The following is a 23,608-nucleotide window of genomic DNA, read 5'->3' as shown; positions in this document are numbered from 1 at the left end:
CTGGGCAAACACACTTGGGGCCACCATGGAAACTGAGGACAAAATTAGTTGGGTGCCAGTTGGGGTTCCCAAATGGGCCCCTAATATTAGCCCTGCTATGCCCCATTTGGGCCCCAAATGTGTGTGTTTGCTGGGTAGACAGTGACATGGCATAGCATGGTATGGTATAGTATATTATGATATAGCAGAGTAGATTTTAGAAGAGTTATATACCGTAGTGCAGGCTTAACCAATTAAAAATCAGCGGGGTCTGAATAAAGAAAATCAACAACTAGTAAAGGTCTGGAGACATTTCTAATTATAATCCGTTACTTTAAACAGAATTTAAAACTAAAATGAAATGCAGATGTTTATTCATCCATATTATACATTGACTTTTTAAATAAAAAAATTGAACGTTTTAAATTTCAAAATCTAAATTGATTTTGAAATAGAGAACAACAATCTTTCAGTTTGGTATAGAGACAATTTCCTGACTCGCTTTTTTTTATAAAACACTTGAACTGACCGTTTTGTTTTTGTTTTCTATGCTTAATGAGAGAAGTGGGCTTTAGGCTGCCCTGCAAGGCTTTTAAACCTGGGTTTAAAAGTAATTTTAAAGCACATATCAAGCATCAACATTTATTTTTGATTATGTTAATGGAGGGAAATCCTGCTTTACAGCAGCAGATTGAGCCAAACATATTCAAGTTAAACTGCAGTTTTACTTGTATTTTAAATTGATTGTTTTGAATTATATATATATAAAAAAAAAAACTTTCATGAAGAAACAATTTGGATTGTGCCCGTTGTTATTTATTGATTAGTTCCAGATTTAACCAACATTAACCAGAAGAGACTGTTGAGTAAATAGTTTGTCCAAGAATAGCATGAATAATTCTTACAAAAACATGACATTTGATTAACTTTTCATTTATCTATATGAATGGGCACAAGATCTGATCTGGTTTACCTTCCCGTGAAGCAGTATAATTCATCTTCAGTTTAGCCATGTGGAAACTAGTAGTCCTCCCCCGCAGCTGATGTAGCACATAGGAGAGGAGATAGTGTGCTGAGTGCAAGGCTGGAGACTGGCAGTAAAAACCCAGCTTGCCTCTCAGAGCCTAATTAACCTGCAGTGACACAAACATTTATGCTATATGCAGTGTGTATACAACTCCTATTAATAATTTATGGGTCATTTTATATATTATATATTAAGAATGTCATTAGAGTGCTTTAAAAAACATAAAGGAATTACAATGTGGGTGCACTTTTAACTATAGTACCTTGCAGAGTTATATTTTGTACAATACAGAAACTACAATGTATGGTGGATTGTACTAACTTATCAGCCCTTTTCTTCCTGGGATGTACTAATATATATTTTTTTATACCTTATAAATGAATACTCATGAAATAAATGTTTTTGTTACTCTGCTATGAGTAAATTATAAGCCTGTCAAAGCCCTTAGCTGATCCAAGTAATCACCATTAAAGGAGTGGCTGGCGGCAGGCGGAGCCCATGGGCTCGTCCCCGCGACTCCTGGGGGCTTTGTATTGCGGTGGCTGGGGGATTTCCTCTGGGCCGTCTTTCCCCTTCCCTTGGTGGGGGGAGCAGATTTCCTGGGTTGGCCTCTCTTTGGCTAACCTGACTCCGCCAGATGGATATGCGGAGCAAATCCATCTGGAAACCTTCGGTTGAAGTAATTTTGGGAAGGGGCGAAAATACTGGTTAGCTGATTGGCCTATGTTGGTGATAGACGGGCCAAATAAACCAATCAGATCAACGAAGCATATGATGTACTAACAGCCAGGCTACTCTTGCCGAAACCAGTCGGGAGAAGAGCAAAAACATCTTTTCTTCTGAGAAAAGCCTCCAGAGCAGTGTTTTGCTCTTCTTTCAGTGAAGAAATACTCTGTAATTCCGATAAAACTTGCTCGATAGCCACGCTAACGCTAGTTTCATTGGCTGAAGCAGCCATGTTCTTTGGACTGAACTGTCGCGCTTCTCGTTGCATCACACCTCAACCCGCCTCAAAGCCAATGCTGATTGGATGTTTGTTTGGTGAACGGCTCCAAATTTTCTTCTACGGAGAGTCTCCAGACTGATTAGCGAGTGACATCTTGAAAGCTTGCGAGATCAGGATGGTCTCACAAGGCTACTCTTTGGCACCTTTGCTCTGGGGTTCCCTTTGGGCATCTGGGTTTTTGGGTCCCCCAGTGCTTGCCTCTGCGCTCTCGGGGGGACGCATCATTGGCTCTTCAACCACTATTGAGCATTTTACACTCTCAACTACAGGTTCCAGGTACTCAGAGATTCACCCTCATACAGAAAGCCGATATTCTTATCTTCAGTTACCACAGTATAAAGATCAGACTAAATAATATATTTCAGCGATGGTATCTAGGTGCTGGTTTATTGGGCTCTTTTTGGCTACAAGAAAATTATTCTTATTGCCAAACAGGACACTGTAAAAAAAAAAAAAAAAAAAAGAGTAAGAGTAAGAGAAAAAGGTTGTTCTTTTAGATAAAAAGAAGTAGGAACACAAAAAGAAATGTTTTGGAGAGAACATGGTATGATGATACACAACATGTTTTACATATGTCTGTTGTTGACGAGTGGGCTAGCCCAGCATGTACAAGTATGTTAGTAGTTGGTTTACCTCTTCCATGCCAAAAGATTGCAAAGTATTTTTGAAGCAAAATGGCAGAGAGTGCATCTAAAGAAACAAAAATGTAACCAAAAGATGATTATTTGTCAAAATGAAGTTCTAAATAAAGGTAAAAATTACTTATTTCTTCACTAGACACGTCCATCCAAAAGGTTATGCTATTTTGCTGCCCTCTGCAAATGTGCACATGCTGTGTGGGGCGTCCGGTAGCGGTCGCAAAAGGTTGCAAGTGGATGCGAAGAGATGCATGACCTGTCACACATCTTGCTTTGGTCTATAGAAATAGCCCATCTAGGGGTAAAAGTTTGTTTATTTCTACTTCAAAAAAATAAAAAAATAACTTTTTATGATGAATTTAAACTTTATTACAGAATGCCAGGAGAAACATTACTGTTAGAATTCCATCATCATAGTGCAACATAAAATGTTTTTTATTCAAAACGAAAAATATCTTGTCGTGAATTAGATGGCAAGTGTTTTAAGTCAAACAACTATTTGTCTTTTTAAATAAATACACTAACTACTGTACAGGCAGCTGTCCTGGAGTGATTTCCTTAAAAAAATAAAAAGTTTTTATTTGGTTCCTCATACTGGGAACTGAAAAAAGCTGTAGACAGTTTGGTTTGACAAACAAGCGATCTAAGCTCGACCTTCAGTTACAAACAGTGTCATTTTGTTCGAAGTAAAGAGACGTTACATGTTAAGATGAATCGCCTCCTGTCTGTTTTGTCTGTGTGGGTGCAGAAGCAGCAGTAGGGTCACTTATCCCAATGCAACATCTTTCAGCAATAAGATTATAGTATGAGACTGTTACTATAATCCACACGTAGCAGTGGATTATTTCCAGATATATTTGAAAAACAAGGTTTGAACTTCTTTTATAACTGAAAAGTGGATTTATTAAAAAAAAAGAGTGGTTGGCTTCATTAAGATTCACTGTATGAAACTGTTGAGCTGTAGAGTAAAAAAAAGCAATTAAACAGTTGATTAGTTATCAATTGATTGATAAAAACATATTAACACATTAGTAAGCTTCCTTTTAATTGATTGTTTTCAGAGAAACAAGAGACTTGACAATAGTCAAGTCTCATGTTTCTCGGCTGCATAAAAGTACAACCAACAAACAATCAAGCAGTCTGTTTAAGCGACACTAACTGACACTACCCGAAGTTTAGATGCTTTGACTTATTTGGGTTTTATTTAGTGAATTTCATCTTTTTACTTATTTATTTATTCATTTATTATTTTTTTTTTTATTTATACAGGCAAACTAGCAAAGGTGGTAAGAATGAGTAGAAAATTGTTGTAGGACAGAGTCAGGTTATACAATCTATATTGGAATCATGGACTGATAACCTTTTAAAATAAATCCATTTGATTTAAATTTAAGCGGACAATTTGAATAATGATCTCCTCTAATTAGCCTGGAGTAACCTGCATTTAAAGCACACTTTACCACCTTTTTTTTTTTTTTCCTGAACCTGTGCGTTAGTTCCTCTCATTTCTTTCTTGTGCTCTGTAAAATTGTCACACTTTGCAAAAAGCCACACCTAAAATTGACTTTTATTTAACTGAAGCCTCATATAAGTAATTTATGATCATCTTGAGCTATTTATTGCACAGTGTGTCAGTTTTTGTTCCCTGACTTTTGGGTGGGATGGACAATTCAATATGATTTAAAAAAAACAGCCGATATTCATACGACCCAATAACCAAGTTTTTCTGTTATAACAGCTCTAAGACTGAATAATTAGGTTGTTTATACCTTAAGGAAAATAAATAGTTTAAAGCTTATGAATTTATTATTGTTCCAGCAATGCCCCATTTTGTCCCATTTTTTCACATTCTAAAAACTCCTTAACTCCAACTAGCTTTCCTATCCTTTATACTGAGGAAAGAAATCCCACAGCATGATCCTACAAACACCATGCATTACTGAGTGTATGATGCATTGAGGATGAGTTGAGTTAATAGTTTTCTGCCACATCTTTTTTTACATGTATACAAGAAAGTACTTTTTCATCTGGAAAGCGCACCATGTGGCAAAGCAGAAACAAGCACCTCCATGGACCACCTAGGGGTCGCTGACCCCCTGTTGAAGACCTCCGCACTAAACCATTCAATCATGTCAAAGTAGTGGATTATATGACAAAACACTAGTAATTGAAAATTATCATTTCTGACTTACTATTTTGTATGTTACCAAAAATGGGATGTTTTTGTATTTTTGTGTTTTAGTTTGGTCAATATTTTTCAAAGTACTTTATAATAAAAAGTACTATTGCATTAAATTGTAAAAGATTTTTCTGATGACATTAATTCTCCTGCTCAGACTGCAGCAGATTCACAAAGGACCTATATTTTTTCCTTTCTGATTACTGCCTGACAAGTTAATTGGGGTTCAAAGCTCTGTCTTTAGATTTACAGTTTAAATGCTGATAAATGGTAACCAACCAAAATCTTGGTTTCATTTGGGGGTTTCAAAGTACAGCAGGGATACAAATGTCTACCTTCTACTGCTGTGTTTTAAGCAGGAAACATGACAATTTTTTTCATTTCACTGTACAATATCTGCCGCTTTTATGACATTTATTAAATGGTAGTTTGCAAATAAAGAAAGGTAAATGGACAGTATGAGATTTATCTCAGAATGTCAGAGTGTGTGTGTGTGTGTGTGTGTGTGTGGGTGGTGGGTAATTATGATAATTAAATTTTCTTATAGCTGTTTCATATATTACCTGCTTTATGTCAAGCCTATAGCATTCTATTAAAATCTGTTAAATTATGGTAAAGTAACTTAACAAAAAGTGAAAGCACTCTAACAAATGTTAATACTGTTTGAAGGGACAGTCTTTCAGAGAAATTGAGTGCATGCTGTCTTTGGTAATTTAGTGACTGCATGGACAAAGTGTCTTCTCACTGTGCATGTTTTCACTGGAGAAATAAGATCTCGGTTAACAGTTTGCTTCCCATGTCAGTCCCTGAGCTTCTCACATTCACCAACAGCCCTCCTACAAATATAAAAAGTGAAATGTTGGAAATAAACTGTGTCTGTTGAGGGTGTGGGTTGTTATGGTTGGATTTTGTGGCTAAACGGAAGTGAAGGTCAGTATAAAGGGAAAGCGGTAAAACATTCTGTCATTTTTCTATCCACCTCAAGGCTCCTGGATCAGATTTATAGGTGGTTTCTTCTGACTCCCAAAGGGCAAAAGAAGTGGAAAGTCAGAGGGAGATAAATATTTCACAGAGAAGACTGAAGCATGAGGGAGAAACTCTATTTGAGATATTTGATGATTCTCAACTATTCTAAAGAGAAGATGATGGAAAATTGAGAGAGGTAAGCACTCTGAAGAAAAAAACAAATGATAAAAGGCCATCAAAAAGACAGGCATACATACGTAGGTTAAGGTTGTGCAGATTGTATTAGTCTGACCTTCTTCACTGCGCAGCAGCTCTGCATCGAAGCACAGATTATAATACTGAAGCCAACTAATGGTGTAATAAAGGAAGGGGCATTCACTTCTAATTCCATTCCACTGGTATATTCTGTTAGCTCAATTCAACATCACTTAAATATGATCAGTTACAGTCAGGTCCATAAATATTGGGACATCCACACAATTCTAATCTTTTTGGCTCTATACACCACCACAATGGATTTGAAATGAAACAAACAAGATGTGCTTTATCTGCAGACTTTCAGCTTTCATTTGAGGGTATTTATATCCAAATCATGAATGGAGTAGGAATTACAACAGTGTGTATATGTGCCTGCCACTTTTTAAGGGACCAAAAGTAATGGGACAATCTGCTGCTCAGCTGTTCCATGGCCAGGTGTGTGTTATTCCCTCATTATCCCATGTACAAGGAGCAGATAAAAGGTCCAGAGTTCATTTCAAGTCTGCTATTTGCATTTGGAACCTGTTGCTGTCAACTCTCAATATGAGATCTAAAGAGCTGTAGCTATCAGTGAAGCAAGCCATCATTAGTCTGAAAATCACAACAAACCCATCAGAGAGATAGCTAAAACATTAGGTGTGGCCAAATCAAGTGTTTGGAACATTCTTAAGAATAAAGAACGCACCGGTGAGCTCAGCAACACCAAAAGACCCGGAAGACCACGGAAAACCACTGTGTTGGATGACCGAAGAATTCTTTCCCTGCTGAAGAAAACACCCTTCACAACAGTTGGCCAGATCAAGAACACTCTCCAGGAGGTAGGTGTATGTGTGTCAAAGTCAACAATCAAGAGAAGACTTCACCAGAGTGAATACAGAGGGTTTACCACAAGATGTAAACCATTGGTGAGCCTCAAAAACCGGAAGGCCAGATTAGAGTTTGCCAACAACATCTAAAAAAGCCTTCACAGTTCTGGAACAACATCCTTTGGACGGATGAGATCAAGATCAACTTGTACCAGATTGATGGAAAGAGAAGAGTGTGGAGAAGGAAAGGAACTGCTCATGATCCAAAGCATACCACCTCATCAGTGAAGCATGGTGGTGGTAGGGCATGTATGGCTGCCAATGGAACTGGTTCTCTTGCATTTATTGATGATGTGACTGCTGACAAAAGCAGCAGGATGAATTCTGAAGTGTTTCGGGCAATATTGTCCACTCATATTCAGCCAAATGCTTCAGAACTCATTGGAAGGCGCTCCACAGTGCAGATGGACAATGACCCAAAGCATACTGCGAAAGCAACCAAAGAGTTTTGTAAGAAAAAGAAGTGGAATGTTATGCAATGGCCAAGTCAATCACCTGACCTGAATCCGATTGAGCATGCATTTTACTTGCTGAAGACAAAACTGAAGGGAAAATGCCCCAAGAACAAGCAGGAACTGAAGACCGTTGCAGTAGAGGCCTGGCAGAGCATCACCAGGGATGAAACCCAGCGTCTGGTGATGTCTATGCCTTCCAGACTACAGGCTGTAATTGACTGCAAAGGATTTGCAACCAAGTATTAAAAAGTGAAAGTTTGATTTATGATTATTAATCTGTCCCATTACTTTTGGTCCCTTAAAAAGTGGCAGGCACATATACACACTGTTGTAATTCCTACACCGTTCATCTGATTTGGATGTAAATACCCTCAAATTAAAGCTGAAAGTCTGCAGATAAAGCACATCTTGTTTGTTTCATTTCAAATCCATTGTGTTGGTGTATAGAGCCAAAAAGATTAAAATTGTGTTGATGTCCCAATATTTATGGACCGGACTGTATTTACCTGCATGTTGAAGATCATTTTTGACCATCCACAGCTTCTGCAGGATTCACAGATGTTGGAGTGAAAGATATGTGACAAGGGCAAAAGTCAATTTGATGGCAAATAGGACAAACTTCTGTAAAATTATTTCATGAGAAGAAAAACTTGTGCTGTTCTAGGATACAGGGTAGTGCGACTTGTGTGCCTAACCATCTGAATCATAATGGGAATGCTCATTATTCAGAAGGAAAAGCAAGCAACTCACACAGTGTTATAGACTCATCATCGACTCAAGAGAATGACAAATGGCTTTTGGATTTGCATTCTGGAAGTGATTAGCAGGATGGGCCGACATTTGTGTTAAATTCGCTTTAACTATTGGTTATTGAAGTTGTAGATACCAGATTGACAATGGATTGCCTCACTTTGGAGATGCCATAACCCAAGTCACTGAGACTTTGCACAGGTATAAAGCACTCTTCAACCAAAGCATGACCCTGGAGATGGTTTGTGTGTTTTGTAAGACCTGGTGCATTAAAAGACCTCTAGAACCAAAGAAAGCTCAGTCATCAATCTTTAATGACTTCAGACCGGTTGCCTCAACATTCTACATTAGTCGTGTTTCCATTCATCTTTTTTTAATGCCCATTTGGAAATATTGCATCACAAAAGGTCTACAGAAATAGTAAAATAGAAGTCTGAAGTGTTTCTTCCTGAATGTTTCTTTTATGCACATAAACATAGCTGGAAGCAACAGACTTGTGTGGACTGATGAAGAAACTTGAGTTTTTCAAAGTCTTATCCATGAAAAAACATCATATTGATTTTAGATAGAAAGCAACAAGGCAATGTTAAAAAAATATCAGGATTTGTTAGCTTGTCAAATGCTTGCCAAAGCATGGAAGAACTTAAAGCAAGGCTACATGAAAGGAGAATGTCTCACAGAGGTCCTGGAGGGAAAAACCGAATAAAGTTAACCTTTTTCGGAGAAGAAGAAGAAGATGACTTTCTCAGCCAGATAGTTTAACACTTGCAAGTTCTTTGAGCCATGTCATAAACAGGTAAGAGTTCTAAATGTTCTCACAAGTCATCATGTTATTTGCATTAAATATCCAGTTTCGTAAAAACATAGCATAAAAAAGTACATCTGCAAGTCAAAGTTATTATTGATACTTTACGGTGAGCTTTTCCGATGGGGAAGGAGAAGTGCCGATGGACAATGCTGCAGCAGAAGATAATGATGAGGGGAACAATGCTACAGAAGGTAGGCTAATATCTAGCCAGAGTCCAGTGTGTGTTTTTTTTTTTTTATAAACAAACACTCCTTATACGTTGTTTATATCATCTATGATAGAAGCCTTGCTTTTTTGTCTTAAAAATTTCAATGGAACTGTACAATACCTAATATGATTTATTATTAATCAACTATTCCAATGAGTACTTGCCTAAGCAGATATTTAAACTTTGATATTTGACTTAGAATAGGCATTTAGGCACAGAGCATTTTTCTTATGATTGATGTGTTATTTAAAAAAAAAAAAAAAACTCCAAAAGCCATGATGTCTTACTTTGCATAACAAAGCTTAATTCTAGTGATAATTAATAATTTACAGCATAGGATTCATCTACAGTTAAGAAAGGCCTACTAAATATTACTATCAAGGTCCTAAAGAGAGTCAGAACTCCCTGTAGTTTTCTCAAAACTGCAGAGATGCTATTATATTTTGCATCAATAAATCTGCTGTCATTTAGAAAAGGCAGACAGCACTGTGAGGATTATGTTCTTTGATGTCTTCAGGGCATTTAACACGATTCATTCTTAATTGTTAGAATCTACTGAAGACTCAGTTGAATGCCTCAATAATCAGCCATAGCTTGTGGACTAAAGGTTCAGATTACTGTAGGAATAATAATTGATTCAGGATTAGTTGTTGATTATTGGTTTATTGGATTAAAATATTTTCTATCAGATTAACTGATAAGGTCCACTTAGATCAACATTATTTCACTTTTGTAAGTGTTGTCACCGTTCTGATGCAGCAGTTCATACTAAAGTAAAACCACATCCATAGTTATGAGATAAATAGTGATAATCTAGGTTTGCTAGAATTGAAACACATCTTTATGCAGGATTGTTTTACAGCATTTAATTGTGACAGAGATACAGAATGGACTTTATGCCATCTATTTGTAAATATAACTCCATAAGCTCTTCAAGTTATCACCAAAACAGGGCCCATTCAGCTGCGCTAGATGGCAGAAAAGCTTAAAGTTCTCGACAAAAAAACTATTAATGTGCGAGAAAGGTGAGAATGCGATGACAAAAAGTGGAAGGCATCACCAAGTATATTTTAACATGAGAGGAAAATACATGATACCAATAACCACCATGAGATTGTGAGGTCTTTTGTGTTCTACATCATGGAGCCAAGTTTTAAAATCGTCTGAGAGCAAAAGGAATTACCAACAATGAAAGCAGATTTGAGGAGAAACCGGTTAAACACGACAGCCATGGGAGAAATGAAGGTTGTGGACGAGAATAAATCCCTAGGTGCTCACCTAGACAACAAACTGGGCTAATCAGAAGCTGGGAAAACAAGTTTTCTATAAGAAGAGCGGACTGTATTTCTTTGGGAAGCTAAGGTCCTCCATTGTTTGCAGCAAATCATCTGAGGAGAGTAAGATCTCTTCTGCTATCATCTGTTAGGGCGACAGTATCACGGCCTAACAGGCAAATAAGGAAGGTCAGCTCTGCTTTGGATACTCCTTTACAACCTCTTGAAATTAGTTAAAAAAAATATATATAAATAAAAAAATATATATAATAATAATAATAATAATATATATATATACAGTATATACACACACACACTACCGTTAAAAAGTTTGGGGTCACATTGAAATGTCCTTATATTTTTAAGGAAAATCACTGTATTTTTCAATGAAGATAACTTTAAACTACTCTTTACTTAAGAAAAATACACCATATACATGAAAAATAAATATATAAATGACTATTCTAGCTGCAAATGTCTGGTTTTGAGTTCAATATCTACATAGATGTATAGAGGCCCATTTCCAGCAACTATGTGTTCTAATGGTACAATGTGTTTGCTCATTGGCTCAGAAGGCTAATTGATGATTAGAAAACCTTTGTGCAATCATGTTCACACATCTGAAAACAGTTTAGCTCATTACAAAAGCTACAAAACTGACCTTCCTTTGAGCAGATAGAGTTTTTGGAGCATCACATTTGTGGGATCAGTTAAATGCTCTAAATGGCCAGAAAAAGAGAACTTTCGTCTGAAACTCGACAGTCTATTCTTGTTCTTAGAAATGAAAGCTAGACCATGCAAGAAATTGGTAAGAATTTGGAGACTTCCTACAACGGTGTGTACTACTCCCTTCAGAGGACAGCACAAACAGGCTCTAACCAGAGGTGGGAGGCCGCGTTGCACAACTGAGCTAGAAGATAAGTACATTAGAGTCTCTAGTTTGAGAAAAAGACGCCTCACAGGTCCCAAATTGGCATCTTCATTAAATAGTACCAGCAAAAGACCAGTGTCAACATCTACAGTGAAGAGGCGGCTGAGGAATTCTGGGCTTCAGGGCAGAGTAGCAAAGAAAAAGCCATATCTGAGACTGGCCAATAAAAGAAAAAGATTAAGATGGACAAAAGAACACAGACATTGGACACAGGAAGACTGGAAAAAAGTGTTGTGGACGGATGAAACCAAGTTTGAGGTGTTCAGATCACAAAGAAGAACGTTTGTTCATGACGCTACGGAAACCGCGGCAGACCAAACCAGATGAAAGTGCGCATTCAGCTCGGCAAAGAAATCATGCTCTTCCTCAACACTGAAGTCCTCAGACATTTTTCTTTCGTTGTTTCTTTCTTTGCACAGGTAAACAGCACATTTCTTCTTCTACGCTTGCATTATCGGCAGAGCAGACGCTGAATGCGCACTTTCATCTGGTTTGGTCTGCCGGTTTCCGTAGCGTCATGAACGCGCCGGCGCACGCTTTCAGGAAATCCTATACACTACTGTTTATGCTCTAAAAACATTCTAAATGACTTCGTTTTGAGTAAATTCTGGATGCTACCCACTCAGGACACTTGGAATACATTGGACGAGCAGTATGGAGGAATATTGACACGTTTTTGTGGACTTTTATGGACCTTTCTGTCTCGGGCACCATAGACCTCCATTATTTGAATGTCAGCAGACAGCAAGAAGCCTCCCAGATCTCCAGATGCATTTGAGATATCAAAAAAGTACTCCAGAGTGTTGTTCAGCATGGGGGTGAGTAGAAAATGAAGGCTAATCATGTTTTGGGTGTACTATTCCTTTAAGCATGGTGGAGATAATGTGATGGTCTTGGGTTGCTCTGGTGCTGGTAAGGTGTTTGTACAGGGTAAAAGGGATTCCAAATAAGGAAAGCTATCACTCCATTTTGCAACGCCATGCCATACCCAGTGGACAGCGCTTGATTGGAGCCAATTTCATCCTACAACAGGACAATGACCCTAAACACACCTCCAAATTGTGCAAGAACTATTTAGAACAGAAGAGGGCAGCTGGTATTCTATCGGTATTGGAGTGGCCAGCGCAGTCACCAGATCTGAACCCTATTGAGCTGTTGTGGGAGCAGCTTGACCGTACGGTACACAAGCAGTGCCCATCCAACCAATCCAACTTGTTGGAGCTGCTTCTGGAAGCGTGGGGTGCAATTTCTCCAGATTACCTCAACAAATTAACAGCTATATAAAATATATAAATACAAATCATTATTTCTAACCTTGTCAATGTCTTGACTCTATTTTCTATTCATTTCACAACGTACAGTATGGTGGTGAATAATTGTGACTTTTCGGCAAAACACAAAATTGTTTGGGTGTATATATTTAAATATATATTTAAATATATATATATATATATATATAAGAAACTTATGGCAAAACCCAACATCCCCTTTATCAGAATGTTTTCCACCAACATCCATTCAGTCGAAGACTTCTCCAGGCCAGATGTAGGACAGACCATCTATAACTACATCCAGTCTGCAATTACAAAACCAGCTTATAATATGAGTTACAGCATAGTTTATATATTCTAATCTAAAGTGTCCTCTTTTAATTTGCTTTAAGTAGGAAATTATCATTATAAACAGAAATAAAGACTTGAAAACACAAGGCTGTGTCTAACTAATCAATATAATGTGCTTCACTTAGTAGACCCTTAAAGAAATTAGCTATTCAAAAACATTGTAATTTATTCCATATGACAGTATATGCAATTGATATTTGGTCAGGGCTCCTTTTGCATGAATCATCCTTTGGCAACCAGTTCTGTAATGGAAACTTGGGTTGGTTTTATAGCAACCTTCAGCTCATCTGCACTTTTGCATCTAATCTCTTTCATCTTACTCTTGGCATGCCATAGATCTTCTTTGGGTTTTAGATCAGAAGGGTGTGCTGGGAAATCAAGCACAGTGACACCATGGTGATTAAAGCAGGTATTGGTACCTCTGGCAGCAGCAACTGGGCAGGAGGCAAGTCATGCTGCAAAATTACACTAGCATATCCATAAAACTTGTCAGCAGAGAGAAGCAGAAAGCGCTTTTAGTAGATGATTGCGTTGACTTTGGACTTGATAAAGGAAAGTGGACCTACAGCAGAAGATGAAATAGCACAACAAATCATCACTGACTATAAAACAACCATAAAACTCAAGCTGCTTAGATTTCATTCCTTATTTCAAAAATATTTATATTAGTCCTACAAAATGCAGACCATTACAATTGCCAGAAACAAAAGAAAAATAAAAAGATTTAAAACTTGAATTTCCTTTTGGGTTCAAATGAATGTAACACATCTTATTTCAAAAGATTTTCTGATTTTATGTAAAGAAAAGAAGCTCATGAAATGTTTGTCTTCATCCTTTATACCCAGATATATTAGAAGGAATTACTTGTAGATGCAATTAAAGGAAAAGTCCGGTAATATTCAGAATTCAAACTCCTGAAAGTACTTTAAATATGATATAATTACATACTGTTTAATACTGGAGGCATCCATGTTTGTCAAAGAACACTACCACTTACCGGTTTGTGATGTCACAGTGCGGTATCGGCTGTTTGTTACAAGACGCTATCATCCAAGTCATCTTGACAACATTCTTTTAAAAATTGACTACATTTTACGTGCTTTTTCTCTGGCCAGAAGTCCTCTCTCTTCAAGTTGGCAATCATTTATGGAGGATCATGAATCAGAGAGGTAAAATAACTATTTTTTTTTTACTTTTACCCAATTTATTGCAACATCCAACTGCCATGCACGTAGGCATTGTCAGTTTAACTATAGCTCTGGTGAATTTCAGTGGTGAAGTTCTCTCTAAATCTTCAATAATCGTTGTTGATTATAGATGTGTCCAGTAGCTGCCATTGACTTTGCTTGTAAAGCGGGAAGAATGGCGCTAGGCTTACCGCACCGTGACGTCACTGCCGGAAGGTGTCAGGAGTGAGGTGTTACTATGTTTGGGCAAAAATGGCCGCTCCTGGACTCAGTGATTGCGATGAAAATAATTTTTTTTTTTTACTGATTAACGCTACATTCATTAAATCACCGCAAACTTATTAGTTTTAGGTATAAATAATGATCGACTGATTATTCCATGCTGACCGGACTTCTCCTTTAAAAAGGTTTGGCCAGTAAATGATTAATGCCTGATAATTTCTTATTATTTTAAAATTTTATGTTAATCACTGCAAGGCTACAGAGCAGCTTAATTAACCAACCAGCTTTGAGGTTAATGAAAGCAAATTTAAGAGAAAAGAAGCTTCATTAACCATTGAAATAATCAGTAAAGTCGGTAAAGGTAGGGCTACTTTCTGTTATTCATATCCATTTATTTTTTTATGGAGATATAAAGCATAAAACAACAAAAAAAGGAAATCAGGGAGAAGCACAGAAGACCAAAAGAAATGTTGGATATTATGGCTTTTCTTCAGCGTTACCTCCTGATTTTGTGAAAAGAAATAAAAAAAATATAATTTTTTGTGTTTTGTTCTTTTTTATGATTAGCGGGGTAAAAAATGATATTAATTGAATAAAATGTAGGTTTTTAGTTTGTCTTTGTTTTTTTGGACAATGCTTTTTGGACAATCCTTTTGTCAGTCCGTCTGTCTTAATGTACGTCCGTTCGTCTCGGTCTAAAATGAAATGAGCTCTAATGTAAACTGTTATGTAACATGACTAATAAACTATTTTTGTAAGACAAAAATAAGTAATTCTACATTGAATGTGGTGCGTTATCAAGTAAAGCTCAGATGATGTTTCTAAATCAGTCAATTGATATATATATATATATATATATATATATATATATATATATATATATATATATATATATATATATATATATATATATATATATATATATATATATATATATATATATATATATATATATATATCCTCACTTCCCCAAAGGCACCAAGCTTGGCTGGAGGCCAATTGTTATAAGAGGACCAACTCTCATTATCTCTTGTGCAGATTTATAGTGCAACTTTGCTCATATTTTACTCTGAGGGACATGCCGGGGCAGAGGGAAGCAGCTGAGCAGGAAGGGGAAAGGATGCAAAGATGGAGAGATGGGAGGTTTTTCCTAATAAATCATGCTGCCTGGCTGTTCACTCTTTAAAGAAAACTTCTGGCTATCAGCGCCCTCAGATAATAAACTGAGTGGATGTGTGTTAGTTCTTTTGATACTATTTGGTGGCACTCTAAAGAGGCTTCTGTTAACATTGCAAAGAAAAAAAACATACTTTAAATCAAAATATATTTTTTTACCCTCATCATCATTAAATGTCAGAGGTACAAATGATCATACTAGGTAAAGAATCATCTTAGTTTTGGAATTACAAACATATGTGACTAATATTCTGCTTAACTACTCAAAATGTTTAAAAAAAAAACCTCCTACCTAGGTGTGATACAGATGAAACCAGTACATATATATATATATATATATATATATATATATATATATATATATATATATATATATATATATATATATATATATATATATATATATATACTCTCTTAAAATACTCTCTTTCCTTTGCATCTTCCTCCCTCCTGTTTCTTTGACTGCGAGGCCATCATGTTGTATCATTGTTCCACGTAATTTGCTCTTGGCCAGCAGATGGGAGATCAGCAGCTGGTTTCTGCATACCGTAGATTTTAGCACCTGTTTGTCTCTTGCTTCGTCTGGGGAATGTTGTTCTTGTGGATGTAGTGTGTGGATATTTCTGTGTGCATGTTTGTTGCTTAACAACTACTGTCCAGGGTATTGCATTATGCTCTGACTCCTGGAATGAACCTAATGGGCCGTGAGGAACAAGCAGATGAAGCAAACCCAGAGGCTGAATGGGAGGTGTCTAACACCTGGTCAACCGTGTCACTAGGTGGCCATGCTGGAGCTGTGCCTTGTTGTTCTGTCTCTTGGTTAACTGGTGAATGCATCTTGGGGAAAAAAACTAAACTAAACTAAGCAAAAAAAAAATAAATAAAACCATCAAGGACATACAAAAAGAGAAACAAGCATCCAGTAATGTAGATGCAGTGATATAGATGTTCTTACCATGGACAAAGTTAACCACCAAACAGCTACAATACGCTAGCAATATTTATTATTTCCTTAAACCTACCTCTCTTGTCATGCATAATGCAATTCGTTTAGTTCAAAACAGTTGCCCTCTAGCACTCATGATAGGAGCAAACAAAGGCCTGCTTTTTGTCTATTCATCCATAAATGGTAACGAGGTAAATTTAACCCCCCACTGACTTTTATCTAGAACTGCACATCTCCCTCTGGAGTCACAAAAGACCTGCAAGAGATATATTTTCTCCTCTTCATTGTACTGACTAAAGACCTTTAAACTGAGTTTAATTTAAAGATAGAAAGGAGTTAACATGACCTGGAATGCAGGGAGTTTCACAGATACCATTTCAATTTATCAAGCCTTTAATTATTTAATCATGTCTTTTCTCAATATGTTATTTTAAAACATATAAAAGCTTGTGTTAAGTCTTGTATTTCTTATTTTTTCAGGCTAGAAACCCAACGACTAAAGGCTTTCCTTTTTTTTTAGCTTAACGAAGATAAAAATACTAATGAAGCTTAAGCGAAAATTAATTTTGGAAGACTCTTATCAGCTTCAGCTGAACCACCTGAGATGTTCCTTGTTCAGCTACAGCCAATCAGTACTGGAACTGCACCTCTTCCAAAACCAATCATCTTTCAAGATCCCCTTTATTTAGCTCCTAGCACTGCATGAAAAGTGGGATTTTCGTCAATATACGGCACTGTAGATTGTCGTGGAACTTCAGGTTAGCGGCAGTTTACGGCAATTTGCAGGCTTCGACGAAAACTCCCGTAAATTGTCAGAAATTGACGTGGAATTTCTTAGGCAGTGTTCCCCCCATGCCTCCCCCCCATGGAATTCTAGGGGAGGCTTTAACATGTAAATGAACATGCTGTGAGCTATACAAATGCAAACCAGGGTTGCAGGGGGGGGTTTACCCCCCCTGCAACCCTGGGTAAGAAAATCTCTGATACAAAGAGATCAGGTATAGCCTCTTACATTTTAGCTTGAATTGATTTATTTAATTAAAGTATAGAGACCAAAACAGATCTTTAGCTGACAGAGCAATACATTTAGAGCTGTAATTATTTTTTTTTTAATTTGCATTTAAGATAAAAAAATAAAATGTTGTCTGTCAATATGCTCAATTCACAATTACTTAAGTGGAAAAGTTTCAAGAAATGATTCTGAGATGATTCACTTTATAACATGGCGCATTATCCTGTTGGAAGTAGCCATCAGAAGATTGGTACACTGTGGTCATACGGACATAGGTCAGCATGCTAAATTGGTTTTAAGTGGCCCAAAGTGTGGCAATAAATATCCCCCAAATAGATGGTAGAAATAGATCAGGCTCAGTATAGCCTAATTATAGACTCTTACATTTTAGCTTGAATTGATTTATTTAATTAAAGTACGCTAGATTACTGTGTATGCAAATGTTATGTAAAAAAAAAATACACAAAATAATTTACTTCAAAAATTAGTTTTAATCAGAATCAGTTGGCTGTAATGGTTAATTTTTTTTTTTAGATTTCCACTTTTTTTTTTTTTTTGTTATTGAATATATAAGAAAACAATAACAATCTCAAATAACAAGTCAATAACAAATATTTCAATACAAGAAGAAATATCACAACTCCTGCTTTTGAAAAATAAAATTAAATGCACAGGCTGGAAAAAAGTATAAAATAAAATAAAATAAAATAAATAAAAATAAATAAAATAATAATAGTAGTTAAAGTAAATTAATCAGTGGGGACTACCAACTGAAATTCTTCAATTAACTCAAACAATTTAATTGTATTTAAATTCTGCATCTTTCTCAGACATCTTTTGAAAAGGAAAAGTTCATTTTTGAGAGCAGAGATTGAGAGGGAGCATTTTGCATAGCAACATTTATGGATATAATACTTTGTTACAATTATTAGAATATTAATTAAAAATTCCAATTTTTTTTTCTTTAATGGATAAACCGAATTAAATGTCTTGCCAGGAAATAAAATCTAAATTTATTGTTTTAGAAGACAGAAAGGTTCGAAGTTGATCCCATAAGTTTAATACTTCTTTACATTCATAAAAAAGATGTTTAGTTGTTTCCAATTGAGTTGTACAAAAGCCACAATTCTCAACATTAAACTTAAATCTCTCTCTTAAAAACTCATTTGAAGGAGATATGTTATTTATTATTTTAAATTGTAATTCTTTATATTTAGGAGGAATTGGGAATTTCAAGTAATTTGTCCTAATTTTGACTATCATAGATTTCTTAAAATTTTGTAAGAGAGCTGTGCTTTTTGTTCTTCCTGGGTACATATTATTTATAGAATATTGATTCAAAAACTTGTTGTTGCATTTATTATCTCTAATGTCCACCTGCTCAAATTCAATCTTATGGAGACAAACAATTGCAATTGCAAACAATTTATAGGTGCATTACCGCCACCTTCCAGAATGGAGCGACGCGAGCTCTTCTCGCGAGTCCTTCCGTATAACAATGACGTCGTATGTGATTGGAGGAGCCTGATGAGCCTTCGGCCCCATCGTCCAATCACGTGTGAGCTTTTGTGCACTACGACTTCTCGCGAGACCAGCATATTAGCAGACATGTTTGTGTTACTATACTCAGAAGAGCTTCATCTCCAGTTACCGTGTTTGTATTTTGTTGTTACGTGAACAATGGCTGCACGACGTCTCGCGTTCAACTCGCCTCCAACTGCTCTTAGTCCACAACTTTCGGCCAGCCCGCAGACTGACGAGAAGAAACTGCTGATTGCTATCAGCGGACTGTCTCGTCAGCTTGCCCAACATACTGCCGACATGAATGAGCGCCTCACTCAGCTGGAGAATTCGATGCACTCCAGGTTGTAGTCCATAGAGGACAAGATGGCGGCTCTGCAGTTAGGGTGGCCATTTCTATAGCACCAAAAAGGAGGACATTGTGCGGCATATCAATAAATTACTAAGGTGTACATAAGAATCGGGTAAAGTCACATTTATAGCACAATTCTTAGTAGTTTAAAGAGGATGCTTGTGTAGCTGAATAGAACAAAATATTAAAGAAATGTAAAAAAGAATTGGTTCCCAGCATTTGTATTTATTTAATACATTGTGGTGTTTAAAAAGTGACCATTTTTTTAACACAATTAATTTGCGCAGAACTGCTGCAATTGATCATAAAGCAGTTGTTTGGAAAAGAAGCTCGAGAAAGAGCTAGAGAATAGGACGATGCAAACTGCAAAAAGTGGCTGGAAAAGAGGAATTCATGACATGGCTGCAGCCTGTCGAGAGTAAAGATGATTTCACCATGTTCTCTATCTATCCATATCTATCTATCTATATATCTATCTATCCATATCTATCTATATATCTATCTATATATCTATCTATCTATCTATCTATCTATCTATCTATCTATCTATCTATCTATCTATCTATCTATCTATCTATCTATCTATCTATCTATCTATATATCTATCTATCTATCTATCTATCTATCTATCTATCTATCTATCTATCTATCTATCTATCTATCTATCTATCTATCTATCTATCTATCTATCTATCTATCTATCTATCTATCTATCTATATATATATATATATATATATATATATATATATATATATATATATATATATATATAAACTTGAATCATGGAACTGTGCTTACAGCTCCTTATTTCATGTAAACTAATAACTTGTGTACATGATACTTGTTGATGGCATTAAAATTATTTCTAATAGCATTAAAAGAGCATTAAATTAGAGCTCCTCATTCCTGTATAAAACCTGTGAACGCTTAATTGAATCTGACATATTAAAAAAATCCCCATCATCATCCAGCAGATGTTCAGTTTCTGCCCAAATATTTTCTTTCTGTTGCCGATTTTTGTAACAGGGATAACTAGGATCATACATAGTTTGTATGAACTCTGTTTATTCTCTGCTTCCAAACTCATCATCTCTTCATCCATTCCTGCAATAAGAATTTTCTTTTAAAGTTGTGAGATTCACTCTAGAATCTCACAACTTCTTCCTGGTCTGTTGAAGCACCAATAGTCTGCATCCAATTATTTAATTAATTGCTCTTAGTTTTTGGGAATATATACAAACTATGCTCTAATTTCTAGATACCGATCTGTTTTTACTATAATTTAATTTGACAAACCGGGTCTTCTCTACATTCTTTTTTCTGTTTGGTGCGATTGCAATAGCGGGTCTTGATCTGGACGGACCGGAGGGGAGCAAAAAATAGCTCAGCTCCGTATTTTGACGGTGAAGGACGGAGAAGACGTACGTGGGCAGTGACGAGCGGAGGATGTGGAACAGCTCTCATTGATTTACATGACAGACAAGTACTCCGTACGTGAGCGGGGCGGAGCGCTGACGGAGTATGTGGAATCTGGGGGTAAAGGAGGACAAATACACGTCCGGCTGGGTGCAGCGCCGGACGCCGGACAGTGCAATGAAAATCCGGACTGTCCGCCCTAAAGCCGGACATCTGGCCACCCTATCTGCAGTCGAGCAACTTTGCGGGATATACGAACTCGAGGAAGAGAAGACGGGTGCACAACGCCACGCTAGCGGTAAATATATGTTCGATTACTGGTAGCCATTGATAGATGTGTTGTGTCCATATGCAGTGCGCTGATTCATTGTTTTTTTTTCAGCTGCTGAAGGCGAGGCAGAGTGTGCTATCAGATGAGGAAGTGGAACTCTGTAAGTCCGCCACCGTCGACCTCATGTCCGACGAAGAAGATGGCGTCGTCTGCGGTGTCTCTGGATGGATTGTACGGTCGCCGCCATTTCGTAGGCCGGATCTCACTGAACTCTGTGTTAAGCTGCAGTCCCGGTTAGAAGCGATGCCGAAGTACAGGGCCACGCACAGTATGCGTCTGCACATCGGACCTGCCTCGGAGGGAATGCTGCCTGTTACCTCCAACCCCGAGGAAGCAAACGGACCGTTCACGGAGTTGTAATTTTTAGATACGCATGTGTTTGGATATGCGTTGTATATAGTTGTGTATGTGTTTTAATAAAGCTCTTTCTTTGCATAAACAGCTTCCTGGCAAATCTTCATTTCCTGTATAAATTAATTCATGTCCTTGATGGTAGCATAATAATTGTGTAGTAGTGTAGGATAACATAAATACACAGCCTATGAATGAATAAATATATGAATGAATAAATATATGAATGAATAAATATATGAATGAATAAATATATGAATATATATATATATGAATGAATAAATATACACTATATTGCCAAAAGTATTTGCTCACCTGCCTTGACTCACATATGAGCTTAAGTGACATCCCGTTCCTAATCCATAGGGTTCAATATGACGTCGGTCCACCCTTTGCAGCCAGAACAGCTTCAACTCTTCTGGGAAGGCTGTCCACAAGGTTTAGGAGTGTGTTTATGGGAATTTTTGACCATTCTTCCAGAAGCGCATTTGTGAGGTCGCACACTGATGTTGGACGAGAAGGCCTGGCTCTCAGTCTCCGCTCTAATTCATCCCAAAGGTGTTCTATCGGGTTGAGGTCAGGACTCTGTGCAGGCCAGTCAAGTTCATCCACACCAGACTCTGTCATCCATGTCTTTATGGACCTTGCTTTGTGCACTGGTGCACAGTCATGTTGGAAGAGGAAGGGGCCAGCTCCAAACTGTTCCCACAAAGTTGGGAGCATGGAATTGTCCAAAATGTCTTGGTATGCTGAAGCATTCAGAGTTCCTTTCACTGGAACTAAGGGGCCAAGCCCAGCTCCTGAAAAACAACCCCACACCATAATCCCCCCTCCACCAAACTTTACACTTGGCACAATGCAGTCAGACAAGTACCGTTCTCCTGGCAACCGCCAAACCCAGACCCGTCCATCAGATTGCCAGATGGAGAAGCGCGATTCGTCACTCCAGAGAACGCGTCTCCACTGCTCTAGAGTCCAGTGGCGGCGTGCTTTACACCACCGCATCCGACGCTTTGCATTGCACTTGGTGATGTATGGCTTGGATGCAGCTGCTCGACCATGGAAACCCATTCCATGAAGCTCTCTGCGCACTGTTCTTGAGCTAATCTGAAGGCCACATGAAGTTTGGAGGTCTGTAGTGATTGACTCTGCAGAAAGTTGGCGACCTCTTCGCACTATGCGCGTCAGCATCCGCTGACCCCGCTCCGTCAGTTTACGTGGCCTACCACTTCGTGGCTGAGTTGCTGTCGTTCCCAAACACTTCCATTTTCTTATAATACAGCTGACAGTTGACTGTGGAATATTTAGGAGCGAGGAAATTTCACGACTGGATTTGTTGCACAGGTGGCATCCTATCACAGTTCCACGCTGGAATTCACTGAGCTCCTGAGAGCGACCCATTCTTTCACAAATGTTTGTAAAAACAGTCTGCATGCCTAGGTGCTTGAATTTATACACCTGTGGCCATGGAAGTGATTGGAACACCTGATTCCAATAATTTGGATGGGTGAGCAAATACTTTTGGCAATATAGTGTATATATATATATATATATATATGAATAAATATATATATGTAAATATATATATGCCAACCAACCACGAGCGACTTTACTTGTTTAAAAAGAAGTGGTTCCGTCCAATACTCAGTAAGAAAATGAAAGCCTGGCGTGGCCACGTGTGGTTTTGCTGCCAATCACGAGCGATTTCATTTGTTTGAGAATAGTGGTTTCAGCCAATACTGAGAAGGTTATTCAAGCCAGACCTGGCCAGCCGCGCGGGTTTGCTGCATTCATATGCTAATTAGGGCCATTAGTACAGCTGATCGCTCTCCACATACGTCAGAGTCCGTTTCCGACAATTTGTGGCACGACAAACACGGACAAGCACGGGTTGCAAATTGTCGGAAACTGACGAAAATCAGGCAGATCTGCGGGAGTTTACGGGGGTTTACGGGGACGAAAATCTCACTTTTCATGCAGTGTAGGCTAGCCTCTATTCTGCACATAAATTAACTTTCACCCACCTCCACCCCATCTCATCCCTCAATTTTAGATTATTCATTCAGTCCCACTCACCCACTGCTTTATTCCACCACCAGTGTCAGGGCCCCAGGGGGGGAACAGAC

At 37.6% G+C, this 23,608-nt stretch overlaps 1 protein-coding gene across 1 annotated transcript in view; it reads right to left on the bottom strand.

Moving 5' to 3' along the window:
• The window catches only part of LOC119773631 (disks large-associated protein 2-like), a 236,315-nt gene that overhangs the window by 97,602 nt on the left and 115,105 nt on the right, over positions 1 to 23,608 (bottom strand). The gene's annotated exons all lie outside the window — the stretch shown is intronic.

This window comes from Cyprinodon tularosa, unplaced genomic scaffold (genome assembly GCF_016077235.1).
Source record: "Cyprinodon tularosa strain WSP-4 unplaced genomic scaffold, ASM1607723v1 ctg772, whole genome shotgun sequence".
In the NCBI taxonomy this organism is placed as follows: domain Eukaryota; kingdom Metazoa; phylum Chordata; class Actinopteri; order Cyprinodontiformes; family Cyprinodontidae; genus Cyprinodon; species Cyprinodon tularosa.
This window is presented reverse-complemented; position numbering and strand designations above follow the sequence as displayed.